Source organism: Manis pentadactyla, chromosome 17 (genome assembly GCF_030020395.1).
Source record: "Manis pentadactyla isolate mManPen7 chromosome 17, mManPen7.hap1, whole genome shotgun sequence".
NCBI lineage: Eukaryota > Metazoa > Chordata > Mammalia > Pholidota > Manidae > Manis > Manis pentadactyla.
Window position 1 is genome coordinate 30,191,011 of NC_080035.1, and position 21,423 is coordinate 30,212,433.

At 35.2% G+C, this 21,423-nt stretch overlaps 1 non-coding gene across 1 annotated transcript; it reads left to right on the forward strand.

The window, feature by feature from the left end:
- Positions 1 to 6,234: 6,234 nt before the first annotated feature.
- On the forward strand, positions 6,235 to 6,340 carry LOC118916757 (U6 spliceosomal RNA). The gene has a single exon (XR_005026524.1). It is a non-coding gene; the product is annotated as a U6 spliceosomal RNA (small nuclear RNA).
- Positions 6,341 to 21,423: the final 15,083 nt, after the last annotated feature.

The following is a 21,423-nucleotide window of genomic DNA, read 5'->3' on the forward strand; positions in this document are numbered from 1 at the left end:
CCCAACATAGGCACACTTAAATATGTGAAACAAATACTAACAGAATTAATGGGCAAAATGGAATGCAATGTATTCATTTTAGGAGACTAGAACACATCACTCATTCCAAAAGACAAATAAACCAGACAGAAAATAAGTAAGGAGACAAAGTCACTCAACAACACATTAGAACAGATGTACCTAACAGACATTTACAGAACACTCCACCCAAAAGCAGCAGAATACACATTCTTTTCAAGTGCATATGGAACATTTTCCAGAATAGATCACATACAAGCCCACAAAAAGAGCATCAGAAAATTCAGAAAAATTGAAATTGTGCCAACCACTTTCTCAGAACACAAAGCTATGAAACTAGAAATAAATTATGCAAAGAAAACAAAAAAGTCCGTAAACAAAAGGAGGCTTAACAGCATGCTCCTAAATAATTAATGGGTCAAATAAAAACAGAAATCAAGCAATATGTGGAGAAAAATGAAAACAACAACTCAACACTCCAAAACCTGAGGGATTCAGTGAAGGCAGTTCCTAAGAGGAAAGTATATTGCAATCCAGGCTTACCTCAAGAAAGAAGAACAATTGCAAATGAACAGTCTAACCTCACAATTAATGAAACTGGATAAAGAAGAACATATGAGGCCCAGAGTACCTAATAAAGATCAGAGCATAAATAAATAAAATTTAGAAGAATAAAACAATAAAAATAATCAATGAAACCAGGAGCTGGTTCTTCAAGAAAATAAACAAAATAGATAAACCCCTACCGAGACTTTTCAAGAAAAAAAGAGAGTCTATACATATAAACAGACTCAGAAATGAGAAAGAAAAAAACTACAGTCACCACAGAAATACAAAGAATGACTAGAACACACTATGAAAAATAATATGCTAACAAATTAGATAACCTAGAAGAAATGGACAACTTTCTAGAAAAGTGCAACCTTCCAAGACTGACCTAGGAAGAAACAGACCAATCACCGGCAATGAAATTGAATTGGTAATGAAAAAACTACCTAAGAACAAAATTCCTGGACCAGATTGCTTCACTGCTGAATTTTATTGAACATTTACAGAGACCTCATCCTCCTTAAAGTTTTCCAAAAAGTAGAACAGGAGAGAATACTTCCAAACACATTCTGTAAGGCCATCATCTCTCTACTAAAACTAGACAAAGACAGCATAAAATAAGAAAATTATAGACCAATATCCTTGATGAACATAGATGCAAAAATACTCAACAAAATATTGGCAAACTGAATTTAAAAATACGTCAATAAGATAATCCATCATGATCAACTGGGATGTATTCCAGGGATGCATGGATGGTGCAATATTTGAAAATTCATCAGTATCATATATCACATCAACAAAAAGAAAGTAAAAAAATCACATGATACTCTCAATAGATGCTGAAAAAGCATTTGACAAAATTCAATATCCATTCATGATAAAAACTCTCACCAAAATGGGTATAGAGGGAAAGTACCTCAACATACTAAAGGCCATATATGACAAACCCACAGCCAACATCACACTTAATAGTGAAGAGCTGAAAGCTTTTCCTCAATGATCAAGAATGAGACAAGGATGCCCTCTCTCCCCAATTTTATTCAACATAGTACTGGAGCTCCTAGCCTCCAGTACTCAACAAAATATTGGCAAACTGTAAATATCAGCAACCAGACAGCAATCAGACAACACAAAGAAATAAAAGGCATCCAGATTGGTAAGGAAGAATTTGAACTGTCACTGTTTTCAGATGACATGATATTGTACATAAAATACCCTAAAGAATCCACTAACTAGTAGAACTAATAACTGAATTCAGCAAAGTTGCAGGATAAAAATTAATACACAGAAATCTGCTGCATTCCTATATACTAACAGTGAACTAACAGAAAGAAAAATCAAGAAACAACTCCATTTACAGTTGTATCAAAAAGAATAAATTACCTAGGAATAAACTTAACCAAGGAGGTGTAAGACCTATAATACCCTGAAAACTACAAGATACTCATGAGAGAAATTAAGGAAGACACCAATAAATGGAAATACATCCTGTGCTTGATAGAAAGAATTAATATTGTCCAAATGACCATCCTGCCTAAAGCTATCTTCAGATTCCGTACATTTCCTATAAAAATATCAACAGCATTCTTCAACAAACCAGAACAAATAGTTTTACAACTCACAAGGAACCACAGAAGACTCCAAATAGCCAAAGCAATCCTGAGAAGGAAGAATAAATCTAGGGGGATTACACTACCTACCTTCAAACTCTATTACAAAGCCACAGTAATCAAGACAATTTGGTACTGGCACAAGAACCGAACCATAGATCAATGGAGCAGAATAGAAAGCCCAGAAAGAAACCCACACATATATAGCCAATTAATGTAGGATAAAGGAGCCATGGATATACAGTGGGGAAATAACAGCCTCTTGAGCAACTTTGCTGGCAAAACTGGACAGCTACATGGAAGACAATGAACCTGGATTATTGTCTAACCCCAGACACAAAAGTAAACTCAAAATTTACCAAAGACTTGAATGTTACTCACAAAACCATATAACTCATCGAAGAAAAGAAAAGCAATAATCTCTTGATTATAGACATGAGAAATTTTTTTTCAAAAGCATCTCCTTGGGCAAGGAAACAAAAGCAAAAATGAAGGAATCAGAGTGCATCAAACTAAAAGCTTCTGTACAGCAAAAGACACCATCAGCAGAACTAAATGGCATCCTACAGTATGGGAGAATGTATCTGTAAATGATTTATCTGATAAGGGGTCAACATCTAAAATATGTAAAGAGCTCACGTGCCTCAAAAACAAATAACCCGATTAAAAATTGGCAGAGGATCTGAACAGAACTTCTCCAAAGAAGAAATTCAGATGGTCAATAGGCACATGAAAAGATGCTCCGCATTGCTAATCATCAAGGAAATGCATATTAAAACTGCAGTGAGACATCACCTCACACCAGTTAGGATGACCATCATCCAAAATACAAGGAACAACAAATGCTGGTGAGGATGTGGAGAAAGGGGAATCCTTCTACACTGTTGGTGGGACTGCTAAGAATTTACTCAAAGAAAACAAGATCACAGATTCAAAAAGACATACGCACCCCTCTATTTGTTGCAGCACTATTTACAGTAGCCAAGATATGGAAGCAACCTAAGTGTCCATCAGTAGATGAATGGATAAAGAACTGGTACATATACATAATGTAATATTATTCAGCCATAAAAAGAAAACAAATCCTGCATTTCCAACACCTTGGATGGAGCTAGAGGGTATTATGCTCAGTGAAATAAGCCAGGCAGAGAAAGACAAGTAAAAAATGATTTCACTCATTTATGGAGTATAGTAAGCATATCTGAAGGAACAAAACATCAGCAGACTCACAAGACTCCAGAAGGGATTAGTGGTTACCAAAGGGAAGGGAGTGGGGAGAGAGGGAGAATGGGATTAAGGGGCATTATACTTAGCACACACAATATAGGTAGGTCACAGGGAAGGCAGTATAGCACAGAGATGACAAGTAATGACACTATAGCATCTTATCACACTGATGGATAGTGATCGGAATGGAGTGTGTGGGAGAATATAGGTGAATGTTGAAACCACAATGTTGCTCATGTGAAACCTTCGTAAGATTGTATATCAATAATAACTTAATAAAAAAAAAAGAGAAAAGAAAAATCCCTAGTATGTTCAGAATTTTTTAAATATTTATGCAAAAAAACCCTCATCATGTCCACCTTAAAAACTAAAAAGTATATATATCTAATTATTCCTAATATTTTAAGTTAAAATATTTCAGACTGATTTTTTATAAGAATTTTTTACCTTCACTCACTAACTTACAATACTTTTAATTCTATTAAGACTTGACATGATTAAATACTTCTCATTTATCTATGGCCATGTGAGTAGTTTAAATAATAAATTAAATAATTTAAATTGATAGCAGTTGAGATTTTTACTTCACAACACTTGAGTAAGGAAAAAGAAACACTTGGAAATGAAATTTATCACATTTTGAGAAACCTCGTTCAAAATGTTTGCAAATATAAAACAAATACATTTGCTAGAAAACCCTTCTTTTTCAAATTAATAATGAACATGTAGGGAATCTCACCCAGAACAGCAACTTGCAAAAATTACATTTATTAAAGGGGTGTACTGGCTCTGAGTTTGACTTTTGCTTTACAATGGTAATTAACTGATTAGTGAAAGCTTGTGTGCTTACAGCGCATGCATGGCAGAGAGGTGACGAAGTCTAATATACAAACGCTGAAAACTAAAGAATGAAAACAAGCTTTGAAGTTATAGTCGGTGGGGATACTTGTTTGTCTTGGTTTTAGAGATGAGTGGAGGCTCTGAAGAGAAAAAATGATTTCTGAGAATTTCTATCTTTGAAGACCATCCCAATCTCAACTAATCAGACTAATTTTCCTTTACAAACCTACATATTCCAGAATAAAGCTTCTGATGGAGATTTTTAATTTTTTTAGGAGTCTGGAAATTTCTAATTTGAGCTCTTAATAGCAGTAACACAACATTAGCAATTCATGGATTTGAAGATGTAGAAGGGATTGGCTATTTGGAATCAGAAATCATTTAGTATTCCAAAACAAATGTACCTTTTACAGAATAATATAAATTAATATTAAATACATTTTCTAGAAAATAAGTTTACATTTATTTTTCTTTTTGTAAGGAGTGATTGTTAGAAGCAGTTCTGATATTGTAGGGTGTTCTCTATATTTGGAACAGAAGAATCTCTAAATGGAAAGCCTAGTTCATACATAAGACAGACAAACTTGTAGTACAACCAGGTATAAAAGCCCAGTATTTATTTAAGAAGATAGTCAGAAAATACACCAGAGATGTAATGGCAGATTGGAGTAGTGGACACAATTTAAAATAGGAAGTTGTTATTAGTGAAATCTTAGTAATTCCACCTGAGATTCACTGTCTTACCTTTTAATCCATTTTACATTTTAGTTTTAACTCTAGGCTTTCTTTTTATTTGAAAAATGGTTTCCTTGGGAAGAATAATAAGGAAAACAATGTAAAATTTACAAAAATCACTGCTCTAGAAGCTTTTAAAAATGTCTAGATAAAAATGTCTAGTGTGAAGTACTGAAGTCCCCTTAACAAAATATAATTTAATATGTTCTCAATTTTAGCAAAAGAAGCATACATGTATTTTAAAACTTGTTAAAGTTTTAGTATTTTTTCATAATTAGTTTGCATAAACTTATTTTATTTTAAAATTATTAATACATGTTTTGAAATGCCTTAAATGGGTATTAAATGGATAATGCTCAGGATTTGACAGGTTATGGACTCAATTTTTTTAGCACATTTAAAAATATAGCTTTGGTTTTATTTGGCCATTGAGACTAATTTGGGGCAAGAAATGATGAACCATATGCATTTAGAGTTACTCACCCCTGAAAATGTACTTTAAACTCTGTTATGTATAAACAAACAGTGGGATAGCAAGTACAGAACTTAAAGTGTTCTTAAGTGCAGAGAGTTTTTCTCTTTTGATTTTAAAACTATTTGCAGACATGCATCAAACTGGTGATAAAATGAAGTTTTCTGTCTTATTTTTAATTAATCCTTAGTATTTCTGGTAATATCCATGTTTATATTTAATATCCATATATGATATGATCTGTTGCATTAAATATCATTATGGAATGATGCCTTCCTTCTAATTTTACTTTGATTAATAATTCAAATTTTAAAGGAGTTCCTGGGATTCGGTTGTTAGTGAAAGAACTAAATTCTCTGTCATATATCAACACATGTGAGGCATGATTTTTTAGTAGCTTGGTTTTTAGATCACTGAAACATTATCTCTTAGCTACTGTGTTTAATAGTCCCAGGTTAATGAAGAGACTTTACAATAGGTTATGCACCATGTGCAGTCTAAAAAACAGGGCTGCTTTAGATATTTTCTTCCCATGATTAGCCTACATTTCTATTTTCTGCCCATCAGAAATGCTTTTTAAAGATTAGTAATATTACTGATTATTAATGCCTAAAATCCATGTTTTTCTCTTATAGCCAAGTAGATTTGTAGATTTTTCTTCTATTTTAGAGGACTTTTTTCTCATAAACATCATTAAAATAAAGCCCAAACCATTCCATATTCCTAAATTTAAAAATATAATCAATAATATTGTACTATACACTTAAAAATATGCTGACGGTGCTCACTTTAGTAGCACATATATTAAATTGGAAGGATACAGAGAAGATTAGCATGGCCCCCATTTAAGTATAACATGCAAATTTGGGAAGTGTTCCATATTTTAAAAAATTTTTGTTAGGAGAGATCTCATGTCAAGTGTTCTCACTGTGATAAAATAATATTTAAAATAATATTTATAAGTCAGAAAGTGACTTTATGGAATATTGTAAGATATAATCATGGCACAAATAATAAATTTTTATACAAGTAGCATGCCATGTAATCTACTTCCATGTACAGTATATTACATGGCCTATATTTTATTCTTGACAAAAGCAGTATGATATTAGAGTTACTTCCCAAATGTCCAGAAAAAGTAAAGTAAAATACTGAAAAGAACTCAAGTCATAAGTTAAAATAATTCAGTGTATAACAGAATTCACCTTGTAAATTTAAGATACTTTAATATGACATATATTACTAGTAGTCATCATTATTTGAAATGTTGGTACCAGGCCACCCACTGAAAAATAAGCTTTATGTGCATTAACTCACTTCAGTCTTTCACTGAATGTCATGACCTTGATACTTTTGAAATTACAGGCCAGTTGTTTCTGAATGCCTGTCAGTGATGTTTCTTAATGATTAAATCAAATTTATACACCTTGGGCAGAAGCGTGTGATGCTTTTCTCATTACATACTAGTGGGTATCACATGATTCTGATTTGCCCCATCATGATGATTTCTTGATTAAGGTTATGTCTGCCAGGCTTCTCCATTATAGAATTCTTTGTTTTCCTTTGTATTTAAAAATATTTTGTGGAGAGTACTTTGAAACTATGTAAATATCTATTTCCTCATCAATTTATTTGTATCCTTATCAGCTCACAGTTTTCTCATTAAAACTAGTAGTAGCCCTATCATTGCCTGTCAGTGATGCTCAGATTGTACTAGATTTGATCTGTGGGTGTATCTCAACCTGACTCATGTGTCCCTTGACATGTCATCACTCTAATTCTTTATTGCACACAGGATATTTCAGACTCATCTTGTTCTTTTAATGACACAACTTCAATCAGTCATTTCTCTAAGATTCTTGGTTTTGTTTTGTTTATAGGAGGATGGCATTTAATAACTAAGTTCTAGGCTCTAGGTATGATATTGCAGTTTTCAGGCCCTCCGATACCAGGCAGGGAATAGGCCCATATAGTTATGTGAATTTATACTGCTACATCCAGTTCTAATCCAGAATCATCAGGCTTAGTTCAGTTTTTCTCCTTTCCATATTTATAACCCCCATCACTGACAGTGAGAAACTTGATTCCATTATCCTTAATATGTTTGCTTACTCAACAATAGGGCTTCCGTAACAAAACAGCACAGACTGTATGGCTTAAACAACAGACATTTATTTTCTCACAGTTCTGAAGGCTAGAATTCTGAGACCAAGATGTTGGCAGGGCCGGTTTCTTCTAAGGCTCATGAGGGAAGCGTCCATCTGAGGCTTCTCTCCTTGGCTTGCTGATGGCTCTCTTCCCTGTGTCCTCACATTGTCTCCCCTCCATAGTTGACTGTGTCTATTCTTATGGCAACAATCAAATTGGATAAGGACCCACCCAAATGACTACATTTTAACTTAATCATCTCTGTAAAGCCCCTATCACTGCATTCTGAGGTACTGGGAGTTAACAATTTTAACATAAGACTGGGAGGTACCCAGTTCATCCCATAACACCCACTAAGTGGAACCCATTTCTTGTTATCATCCCTACACCCTTTTCTGTCTGAGGGTCCTCCTTTCCTCCCTTGAACTGACAACTTGGGCTCAACTGCCATATCTGCTCAAGGACAGCTTCACTGTGAGTGCTGACAGACTTCAGAGACCAGCCTTCTACATGTAAACTCTCCTAACTGTTTGAGCTCTAACATCCTGTGTTAGGCTACGCCTTGACATGGATCCCCTCCTTATCCCAGTCCAGGCTAGCCTACCCCCACCCATGTAGTAACCTTCCATATCTCTTTCAATTTTGACACCCCATGCCAGGGCATTCTTTGTTTTAAGTATTGCCAAAGAAATCCAGAGGTTGACTGACAATCTCCCTTAGACTGTTGAAGTGCTAAAGCAATCCAAATATCCCTGAACTGTCTGTCTACCATACTCAAGAAGTGTGTATCCAAAAACGTATAGTCTCCAAAAGGGCAGTCCTCTCAGTCCCAATCAGATGTGTTCTGGAAGAAAATGAATGTAACAACATTTCTCAGGTATTCAAACCAGAGGCTGCCAAATCAAGTAGCTAACCAAGGAAATATTATCCACTGTCAAGTCAGGTGTTCCTTGCAGTTTCTGTCTCTCAGGAAATTTTATGAGCTTTTGTAGCATATATTTATTACACACACTGACACTAAAACAACCTTCAGTGGATAATTCCACCCTTTTGGTTTTTATCCTTCCCTTTTCCAAATAAGAAAGTTTATTGTAATTGCCAGATTGTCTGTTGCAGGTAGGTAAATTTTCTCTTGCATGTATTTCACTATCCTGTATATATCATAAATCCTGAATTTGGAGCTAGAAGGAATAACTGGATGAAAAACTACCCTTTTGTTTAGAGAAGGATATTTGGAACATAAGTGATCAATTCTGAGAATATATGCACAAAGAGGCCAAAGTGGGTCCCATTTGCTAGGGGTTTTGCCATCTGACACTGTGAATGAGAGGGTACAGAAACCAAAGGAACTTGAAAGGCCAGTAAAAATATTGTCTCAGCGAGTAAATACACCATGAAGCCTACCTTACCTATAGACTTCTTGTTATGTATTTGTTTCCTTGTTTAAACTTACATAAGCTTAAACTTATGTAATTGTTTTTTCAAATTGTATGTAATTGCCTATTTCAAAATATCCTGGCAATATTGTAATCTTCAATAAAATATATCTGTAAATGAACAAACCTCACACATATAATAGAGTTTACAGCATCTTTTTAGTACCTCCCTCTATTAAAAAAAATCTTTAAAAACATTTCTGTGAAGTATAACACATATGCAGAAATATGCATAAGATGTAAGGGGATAGTTTACCAGTTAGTTGTATCTTTTGACACACTATGATGTAGCTACTCACTTTTTGAATATTATACAAAGAAGCATATTGTGTGTATTCTTTGGTGTCTCAATATTTTTGGATTACAAAATGTTTGTGATATCTGTGCATGCAGTTGTATCTATTTATACTTCATTTACTTCATTACATAAATGTATCGCAACTTTTTTTCTTGTATGTAAGACAGACATTTGAGTTGTATACAGTGTTAGGTTTCACCAGAGAATGTTCTTTTGAATCTTTTGTGCATTTTCTTCTGGTATAAATAATGCCATGTTCTACTGTGGACAGACCCCAGGAACAGTAAATGGATGAGAATGTATGCATAGTTTCAGCTTGTGTTTGCAAATGAGGCCTATTGGAACTTAGGTTTTTGTGGGGTTTTTTTTGCTTTTTTTTCCTGGGAAAATAATCTCTTGCCCAGGAATCCAGAGAAGCCCAAAATTATAGTGATCAGCTCATTAAAATCTCTCTTTTTGACTCTCAGTACATCAGATGGTGGGGAGGTGTGGATAGACAGAGTGTATGTTGTATGGGCAAGAACTTCTGAAGCATGAGGAGGTACATATATATGGCAGCAGTGGATTGGCACTTCACTATTTCAGCCATTTTTAATTTTATAAATTTTACTTGAACAAGTCTAAACTCCTATCATCCACACACCATAAGAATTATTTCTGGCAGTTTTTAAACTTAAAGAGCTAGTCTTTTGATCCATTGATTTATTATTATGGCCTTTCATAGGTGACACTAAACCCTAAGAGGTACATTATAAATCTTTCAGGATAACACAGTGTTTTAAATTACTTCAGTTTCTGTGACCTTTTAAATGAATTTGTACAACTTTTAGAATATATTGCATGTTGCATTGAAATGGCAACTAGGATGTGTATCTAAGAGGAAAAAGTACAATCTAGAAAACTGAATCAAATGATAAAAGTTAGCCTAGTTCAATGCTATAGGTCAACATATTTCAGGTTCTAAGATTGGAAAGAAACATGAAAAATTATTTCTCCTTGTAAATTTTGAACATACTGATTTTATGTGACTTGTGATAGCAAATTAAACTTGTGGCTATGATTCGTTTAACTCTTATTTAGAGACGTGCTTGGACAGAATACTCTCATCAGTGCAAAACACCATATTAAAACACATATCATAAAATTAACATTGGTACAAAAACTACACCAATATTAGTTAGTCTTTACAAAGAAACTCATCACTCATGTAGTCAACATTTAACTTGGGATATTGATGTCTTTGAATTGTCCTATGCTAATCTTTCAAAATTTGATTGAATTCTATTTTTTTATATTGATAATAAGAGAAGCTCTAAGTAAAATAAATTAGGTGCTATTATTATATTGTGCATATGCTGTAAACACTTGGAAACTTTTAAAACTATACACTCCTAGCAGCTCTGAACATAAAAATTCCAGATGAAATCTATTTTAAAGATTTAAAACATCTCTATGCAGTTCTAAGACCACCTAACATATTTTAAAAATGTAATTATTTGAAGACTAATGATAAACAATAAAATAGCTTCAGTATTCAATAAAATAGCTTCAGTATTCAATAAACTTTGAGGTAATAAACTAGAATTAAGAAAACCTTGATTCAAATTACTCTTTTCTTTTTTTGTGGGGGGGAACCAGCAGAATGTAGCTGATTTTTTTTTTGGTATCATTAATGTACAATTACTTGAACCACACGATGGTTACTAGACACCCCCTATTATCAAGTCCCCACCACATACCCCATTACAGTCACTGTCCATCTTAGTAGTAAGATGCTATAGAATCATTACTTGTCTTCTTTGTGTTGTACTACCTTTCCCATGTCTTCCCCCACTGCATTATGTGTGCTAATCATAATGCCCCTTTTTCCCCCTCTCCCTTCCCACCCATCATCCCCAGTCCCTGTCCCTTTGGTAACTCGTAGTTCATTCTTGGGTTTTGTGATTCTGCTGCTGTTTTGTTCCTTCAGTTTTTGTTTTGTTCTTATACTCCACAGATGAGTGAAATCATTTGATACTTGTCTTTCTCTGCATGGCTTATTTCACTAAGCATAATACCCTCTAGCTCCATCCATGTTGTTGCAAATGGTAGGATTTGTTTTCATCTTATGGCGGAATAATATTCCATTGTGTATATGTACCACTTCTTCTTTATCCATTCATCTACTGATGGACACTTAGGTTCCTTCCATTTATTGGCTACTGTAAATAGTGCTGCGATAAACATAGGGGTGTGTATGTCTTTTTCAAACTGTGCTCCTGCATTCTTAGGGTAAATTCCTAGGAGTGGAATTCCTGGGTCAAATGGTATTTCTATTTTTAGTTTTTTGAGGAATCTCCATACTGCTTTCCACAATGGTTGAACTAGTTTATATTCCCACCAGCAGTGTAGAAGGGTTCCCCTTTCTCCACATCATTGCCAACATTTGTTGTTGTTTGTCTTTTCGATGATGGCGATCCTTACTGATGTGAGGTGATATCTCACTATGGTTTTAATTTGCATTTCTATGATGATTAGCGATGTGGAACATCTTTTCATGTGCCTGTTGGCCATCTGAATTTCTTCTTTGGAGAACTGTCTGTTCAGCTCCTCTGCCCATTTTTTAATTGGCTAATTTGCTTTTTGTTTGTTGAGGTTCATGAGCTCTTTATATAATTTGGATGTCAACCCCTTATCGGATATGTCATGTAAGAATATATTCTCCCATACTGTAGGATGCCTTTTTGTTCTGCTGATAGTGTCCTTTGCTGTACAGAAGCTTTTCAGCTTGATATTGTCCCACTTGTTCATTTTTACTTTTGCTTCCATTGCCTGGAGAGATATGTTCATGAACAAGTGCTCATGTTTATGTCCAAGAGATTTTTGCCTATGTTTTTTTCTAAGAGTTTTATGATTTCATGACTTACATTCAGGTCTTTGATCCATTTTGAGTTTACTTTTGTGTATGGGGCTAGACAATAATCCAGTTTCATTCTCTTACATGTAGCTGTCCAGTTTTGCCAACACCAGCTGTTGAAAAGGCTGTCGTTTCCCCCTTGTATATCCATGGCTCCTTTATCATATATTAATTGGCCATATATGCTTGGGTTTATATCTGAGCTTTCTAAGTAGAGCTTGAAGTCAGGGTAATTCCCCCTGCTTTATTCTTCCTTCTCAGGATTGCTTTGGCTATTTGGGGTCCAAATTACTCTTTTCTTATATCACTAGTCTGATATTGTGGATATTATATTTTAATATTTCTGTGTCTCAATTTCCCTATTTCCAAATTAAGGTTTTTGGATCTTAGATATAGAAGTTTAGCAACTGCCTTGAAAATCTTAACAGATAGCTCCTGGTATATTTTGTACATTGTTATTAACCTCAAGATTGCCATTGCTTCAGTGATTCACTTATTCACTCCAAAATATTAATTACAATGTGCAAAACAGTGAAATCTTCAAAAAGCACAAAGTTTGCAAAAGACAATGTTTGCCTCCAAGAACACATGATCTGTTAAAGAAGACCAACAAAAGTTAAGAAACTGGCATACAATATTATCCTACAGGCGTATTGAACCAACATAGATATGAGGTCCATGAACATATCTGTGTTAAATATTTTAGTATTTTCCCATATAGTCAAAACTAATGCATATATGTATTGATTCAAATGGAATAACCAATGTGTTATGCAGTTCCTGGTACAGAGTGAGAAACTGGTGATTCTTTGTTGAAAGAATGAAATTCAGTTAGCATTTATTTTTTAATTACTATGTTCACATTAGCATTTTAAGTAATTTTAGTATATTAACTGATTTTATTCTTATAACATTCCTATGCAACTTTTTCCAAGGTATGAGGACAATAAGGTATGCATCTAGTAAGTTCAATAAGGAACAAAACTAGGTAAATTAATTATGTAATTAAAATAATATTGAAACAGTATCTTCAAATAACCATCTATTTTGCATACCATGTTTTGGATCCAGTATTTGGACAGGGCTTGGCAATTGTCTCTGATGGACTGTGTGTCAGGTGGGGTGGCTGCAAGAGCCACTTGCAAGATTGCCTCATGAAGCACTTGTGCTGCCTTAGTCCTTCCTGGACCCTCTCTATGAAATATCTCATCTTTGAGGGAGATTGTATGAGACTTGGGATTCTGAGAGAAGGGTGTTCCAGGATATTCGCACATCTGACATGGCAGTTAACTTCCAAGAGGCAGGCAAAGGAAGTTGCCTTGTATTAAGTGTTACACATCTCTCTTGTCACATTAAATTGTTCAGAGCAATCATAAAGCCCACACAACTTCAAGGGGCTGGAAAAATAGACCCTCCTCCTAGATGGGAGAGGGGAAAGGTCACATTGTATGTGACATGGAAAATATTTGAGACCATCTTTGGAAAATACCATCTTCCACACCAGGCATTATATTTTATTCACAATATTATAACATGCTTTATTACATTTTTAACTTTTTCACATGCTCTACTTGGGAGTTTGCCAAGTCTTGAACATAGATTTGGAGGCATTTTTTTGGACAGTGGTCTAGGGAAAAGGCAATATGAGCAGAGAGAAAAATATTGACAATGTTAAGTAAAATATGTGGCCTGGTGGTTTTGTTCTGTTTTCTTTTGATTTTTTTGGTTGTTGTTTTGGGGGGAGAGTAGTTTTTGTTGTTTGGTTATATTAGTTTTGGAGGATGCTCTGGGAGAAAATACATACTGATTTTAAATGTATGTGTGTTTTATTTCTAAATGGTTTCAGTTATTGCTAACTGATATGCTAGTTCTTTTGAGTGCATTATTTCTTACAGTTAAATTCATAATAATTACATTTCACTCTTTCATTTATAGCATATTTAATTGTGGGCAAAATTGTAATATTTTCAGAATATCTCGCCTGGCTTTGGTACATCTGCATATCAACAGGTGTTCAGAGGTGTGAAGAAGTATGGCTTTAGTGCATTTGCATCTTTCATCTCTGTATCAGTGGGTAATTACCTGGGCAACACAGGGCTTATCTGTACCTGAGAGGTGAGGGGGAGGGCCAGTGGTTGCTGCTTGAGCAAGAGAAAAAAGATGGACTGGGACTGCAGTTTGTGAGAAATAAACGAGTTTTAAACTTTATTTCTCCCTTTCACTGATTTTAGTTTTTAGAGATATTTTGCCGCGGGATTTCCTTTCCCTTGTCTGACAATTGGCGTAAGTCGACAGGATTCTTCTGAACTCGAAATCTGTTATAATGGGTGCAACCTTTCGGAGGGCCACCCCTAGAAATGATGCGGAGAAGTGGCACTTGCGCCGAGGGACATGTGTCTACACTCATGTGGTCGTGGAGACGCCACCACCGCTGCTGGCCATGCCGACTCCGGGCTGTGGCCCAAGCCTAAGGCTACTGCTTCTGCCACTGCTACTGCTCTTGCTGACGGCCAGAGCCTGGCCACAACCATGGAAAGGAGCAGAGGTCCGGGTCACCTTGATAGAGAAGCAACTGGCTGCTGTGTACCATGCGCCTTGCTGGCTACAGAGCCCATCTCCGGAACAGCTCCAACCAAGGTAATAACCTCCTATCCCATCGTGGGGTGGGTGCGAGACTGGACCCAAAGGCCACGGAGTAGCGTAGCACAAACACCTCAAAAGACAATGTGGGCCCATCAGTGGCGCTTGCCTTTCACCTTTGAAGAAGCCAGCCGATCCCAGAAGTAGTGCCCTGTATGTTGTGCAGATCAGCAAACCACCAAGAGGGGCCTAGAGTGTCTCTCTGCTGCCTACGGCCGACCACAGGTGATTGAGAGTGATCAGGGCACCCATTTTACTGGACATACACTGCAAGAATGGGTACAACAGCTGGGAATCAAGTGGAAGTTTCATGTGCCATACAATCATACTACAGCAGACATGATGGAGAGGCACAATGGGTTGTTAAAATCAGGACTAAAGTCAGATACCAATAGTTTGCGGGGATGATCAGTCTGCTTATGGACCGTGCTATGGCATTTGAATGAGAGACCCCCGAAAGGGAGCTCTGAGCCCCATAGACATGTTAACACATATGGCTGCCTCCCCTATACAACTGCAAGTACAAACCAAGGAAGAATCACTGAAACTGAGGTTTGGCCACCAGAATAACATCTTGCTGCCAGCACCAACTGCACTGAACCCCGTAGACTCCATTGAGTGGACGTGGCCTTGGACTTTTCGACACATGGACCAACGATGGCTGACTCTCCTGGCACCTTGGGGATAAGGCCTGGGAGCTGGCCTCCTGTGTATTCCTGGAATAACAGCCGAGTGGCCCCCAAAGGTCACAGTAGTATATCCTGAATGGCCAGAAGGTAAGAGCATCTTACCAGGGAGTTTTGTTTTATCATTATGGCCAGTGCATGCACCTCTAGTAGCACTATACATAGACCCTTCAGTAACCCCCCACGGGGAAAGGAGTAAAAGTATGGTATGGTATACTAGACCTGGAAGGGACCCCCTTCCTGCTACAGTCCTATCACAGGACCACTCTCTTGCATGCATCCTACCTGATGGACAAGATTTACCTATGTTGGTGACATTAAAACATGTGTCTTATCACCCCTGAAGTCTTTTTGGACTGGAACCTCCTCTGGCTTGAGGATTATTATAATTTTTGTATCAAAATCTTGCTGTATCCTAATTTTTATTATCTCTAAGTTGTTGTTATCCTCTGTTGCTATTGTGGAATCTGGTTACAGTGCTCTAGCTTTCTCGCACAGGGACCATTGCGGAAGATTGAAAGTGTGTAGATTGTGAGGCAAGAATCCAGGAGAGGTAGAGTGTGGGTAAAATTGTAGTATTTCCAGAATATCTTGCCTGGCTTTGGTACATCTGCATATCAACAGGTGTTCGAGGTGTAAAGAAGTAGGCTTTAGTGAATTTGCATCTTTCATCTCCATATCAATGGGTAATTACCTGGGCAACAGAAGGCTTATCTGTACTGGAGAGGTGAGAGGGAGGGCTGGTGGTTGCTGCTTGAGCAGGAGAGAGGGAGATGGGCCGGACGGCAGTTTTGTAAGGCCCTTTTACCCCAAAGAGAGTTTTGCGGTCAATTTCTTTGGTCACACTGAATCCATAGCGAACTTGCCTGGGCTGAAACCCATTAACAAGACATTAATATAATAGAAACTGTCAAATCTGTCACATTTTTTTAAAACAGGCATAGAGTTATGTCTGTATGCTGCAAAAACTTTCTATTATCCTGACAAACTTCTGTAGTTTTGAATTACCCTTTTACAAGCTTGAATTTATTTATAAACCTGATGTAATTAAAATAGTCAATAAAAAGGCCAAATTTAATTTTTTCCCAATAAAAAGACCCATATTAGTGCCTTAAAATTTACACCAACATGTGAGTACTGAAAGTGAAAGGATCTTCATTTTGACTACTGATGGATTCTGCACGGCACAAAGTAGTTACTTAAAAAAACTGTATGGGTAAAAGAACCTTAATTATTTTCTCTGCTGTGGAAAAAAGTAGACTTGAACAGTAATATGAACCTTCACTCTCTGTTGGTAAAGAAAACAGAAACTAGGAGACAGTAACCTTTGCAGATTCTGCAGCAAAGTGAATTATGAGGAGCAGGACAGAGTACTTGGACAATATGGCAGGAAATAGTACAGGAGCTGTCTTTGTCAGAGATTCATTCATTGAATAAAAACATGCAGTAAACAGCTGCTTTGTTCCAAGAACTGTTCCAGATGTGAAAGATAAAATCATAAGTCTGATAGACGACAGCAATAAACTGTGCAGGAACAGTTAGAATAAGCATGAGGTGCAGGAAACTTCCACTTTGAATTTGTGAAAAGGATTGTAGACCCTGGCTGCAAATGGGGAAAAGAATGAGGCCCCATTCCAGCCCCATTCCCCGAACTCAGGTTTGCTTTCTCATGTATTTATAACATCTAATATTTGCAGTTAAAAAAAAAAAATCCCAGACTAAGCATCATTGGTACAATATATCATGAGGTAATCCACAGGCTCTACACACCCTGGAGGTTCTTAGATGATTGGTAAGAAGTTCTTTCCTTTTAAAACCAAACAAAACAGAATGACAATGCAAATCAAGGGATGCATCCTTCAACCATGTTTCCGCTCAGAGTAAGCTTTTAACATTTTCTTTTAGAACATTTGATATTGATTTTCTCACAACCTTAATTTTCTTATTCTATATTGTTCTTAAAACTCAGTTATCAGAATATGAATTACCTAAAATTGTCCTTTTTTTAAAACACTTTTCAAAGAAGTTTAGTAATTCTGCTTATTCTGAGAAAAAATAAAATCTTCCTTAGAAAAGTTTATATGCATTGCATACAACTGCTTTGCATTGTATTCTGAGACTATCTTTTCACATTTTATGGTGTTTTTGAAGTACAGTTTATTATGATTTAATATAGTAAAAGTGGCTTGATATTTTTTATTTTTGTGTTACTCAAGAATTCCTTATTTTCCTCCATGTAAAAAATATTCATGTTTTAATATTTTACATATATTTATTTAACATACATAAAATTAATATGTGTGAACTTAGATTTCCAATTTTATTTTACTGTATTGTATTCACAATGACAATCACCATATAGTACCTCTTATTAAGAAAATTCACTTCTTTTCACTGATCTGCAATGTCAGCTCTCTGTATAGATCTGTTTCTGGTTCTTTCATGCTGCAGCATTGGGCTATTTTCCAACTCCCCTTCACTTTTTTATACCATGTCTTCTTCAGAATTGTCTTGGCTTTTTGATCATTTGTCATATATCTGTAATTCAGATTCATTTTGTTAATTTACACACTTATGCATAGATAAAACACATTTGCAGTGTTTCCAGATATTAATGTCTTGCAGTCTCTAGTTTCAAAGGGAGTTTTTTATGTATTGCTGGATTAATTTGGAAATATTTTTTTAATTTTAATTTGGCAATATTTTTTAAATTTTAATTTGGCAATATTTTTTGTTTTAATCACTATCTTTAAAAATTTATCCTAATATTGCAACTAACATTATTGACTAATTAAAGTCTAATATGTTAGGACCTATGCTAATTAATGGATAATAAAAGGACCTTAAAACTCATTAATATCAGTTTATTTCCCATTCCAGATCTTTATTTCCCAGGTATTATTCCAGCCAAGTATTTTAATTATGCATATATTTAAAACCCCTCAAAAATGCTTTTATCTTATACAAGCATTTACATTGCTTAGTAAATGTCCTATGGTAAATACACTTATTTTGACAAGCATTTAGTAATGTATATAATTGTGGAATCACTATACTGTAAACCTGAAATCAACATATTATTATATATCAACTATATTACAGTAACAAATTATGATACTTTTCACTGTATCTAAAAACCTGCTATTTCTAATTCTTTTGTTTGTGTCTGCCTACAATTTACTCAGTTAATCTTGGTCTACAAATTCTATGCTTTTATTTTCATTTTGGAAAGTACCTACACTGGCTATAAAATATAGATGACATTTTTATTTTGGTATTAATGGTGTAAGATTCCATTGCTTAGTGCCTTTCATAATTCTTCCTGTTCCTTTCTTAAGGTCCCTTTTTATCTGCTGCTTTTAATATTTTATAGAAGTTAATAATAGTTTGGTATATGTGGCTTGATACCTTTTTCCATTCTTGAAAAGTTCTTATATCTGCAGTAGTCTTTCCGCTAACTCCTTGGGTTCCAATTATATATCTATTAGACCTGTCACACATCCTAAATGTTTCTTCTGGGTTTTAAATTTTTTGTGTAGTGTTGTTTTATAGTTTCCCCCTTTTTTCTCCCTCCACCGTTAGGCTATTGTATATCATTCTGTATCACAGTTTATTAATCCTCTCTTGGGAATATTTAATTTCATGTTACTGTCATCTATGAGATTGTTATATTCATTTTTTATAATTTTTAGCTCAATAATTCCTTTTCCAGTCCCCCTCTTCTTCTCCTTCCTATTCTTATTACCATTGTGATTTGTAATTCTCTGCTGAAATTCTCAGCTTATGACATATTTTCAGAACAGACAGACCACAATTATTTTTAAGACCTTTCTAATATCTCAGATCTCTGCATCCTCAATGGATCTTATTCTGTTATCTATTTTTCTTTTGCCTTTGCCTATTGATTTTATATCCTATTGATTTTATTGACTACTGAATGCTGTGTATTAAAAATATTTCAAATTACTTAAAAACTTGCTATGATGTTTTCCTTCCACTATGGTATACCTCTAAATCAATCTAGGATTATATTTATTTGACACTGGGTTTTAATCTTTCAAGAGTTTTCTACCATTGGATTACCTTTACTTAAAAGATGTTGCTTTCCTTCAGTGATTGCTATAGAATGACTGGATGTTTATAAATCTCCTACATTTTTGTAGACATGTACTTCTAATTTTTAAAACCCCACCTCTGTGAGATTGTAAAAAGCTCATTTTGGTTGCCCCACTTCTTGACCAGTGGTTTGACTAGGCATTTTAATCCAGTCAGATAATCTGGTATGTAAGGGTGGGTTTCAATCCTTGTAAGAGCCAGTTTATTTTCAGTTAGAATTCATTACTGCAGAGTAAGCTTTTCAAGGATCCACATTGAAATTGTGAGGTGCTTAAAGGACCCTTTCATGTTTGTGTGGCTTGAACACTATTTTTTGGCTCCCTAATCCTGACTGACAATGTGGTGACTTTTTAAAATTTTGTCCATTATACTATTAAAAATATTGAACATAATTCATAAGTATGACACACATTTTTATTCAACCCACTGAAAGTTAAAATAGTTGTGTTAAAACCACTCACTCTATATTACAAACAAACTTCTCCATCTCACCTGCTTACATTTGAATTAACATGATGCTAGTCTCTGCCTGCATGAATACCTAGACTCAAGATTCCAGAAACAGTATATTATGCTTCTAAAATCCTGAGATTTCAAACAAGAAAAAGAGAAAAGAGACATATATATGTATCTTTTTTCTCTTCCTTTCCACTCTTTCTTTTTTTAATAACCTTGCAATCTTTCTCAAAGTCGTGTATCCCTATTTATTCCTACTGTCACCACATATATTTAAGGCCACATTTTACTAACCATGATATTTAAATAGATCCTTAACCTCGTTTTCTAGCAAAATACTTTTTCCCTTTCCAATCTATTTTATAATGCTTTTTTTTTTATTCTTCCAGGAATATCCCTCTAATCAAGCCACTCCAATAATAAAAATTGCCAAAAGTTTGTTTTTTATGAATAATAATGCCCACATTTCTTTGGTAATCATTTAAAACCTACATAATCGCAACATTCCATTGTTTTTCTCACAATTCTTCAGGATATTTACTGTTAAAAAATGCAGAAATAATAAATACTTTCAATTGATGAATGAAACTCAGATATTCTTGCATTTTATTGGACCACCTTTATAAAAATGTTTTCATATCCAACCCTGGTTGCTTTCCCAGAGTCTTCTTTAAGACACCAAGTTTTTCATCATGCTTTCCTTCAAATCAATATTTCACACTCACAGCATTTTTCTTCATATAGCTTCTGGAATGCCTATATCTCCTCAACTAATTTGTATATTCTTCAGAGAGCAACCTTCATATTTGATTAATATGTGTTTGCTCGCATCATTTTAAATAGTGCCTTACATCTTGCTGAAAAACAATTTGTTTAATAAATGTATGGATTTTCTATTGCTAAGTAACAAATTGTCACAAACTTAGCAGCCTCAAACAATAACACTCATTATGCATTAATTCTGTATAGTTCAGAAACCCAGGCAAGCTTAGCTGAGTCTCTGTTTAGGTTTTCACAAGGCTGAAACCAAGTTGCTAGCTAGGCTGGAATCACATGTGGAGTCTCTTGAGAAGCTATGCTTCCACGATCATTCAGATGGTTGGCAGAATTCATTTTCATAATGCTGTGGGACTGAGGTCACTATTTTCTTGTTGTGGTCATCCATTGGCTACTCTCAACTTGTAGAAGCTACCCAAATTCTTTGTCATATTCGTCCTCCCCCACCACTCCCATCTTTAAGCTACCTACACAGTAAATCAGATGCTTCTCATGTTTTGATTCTCTCTGACTTCC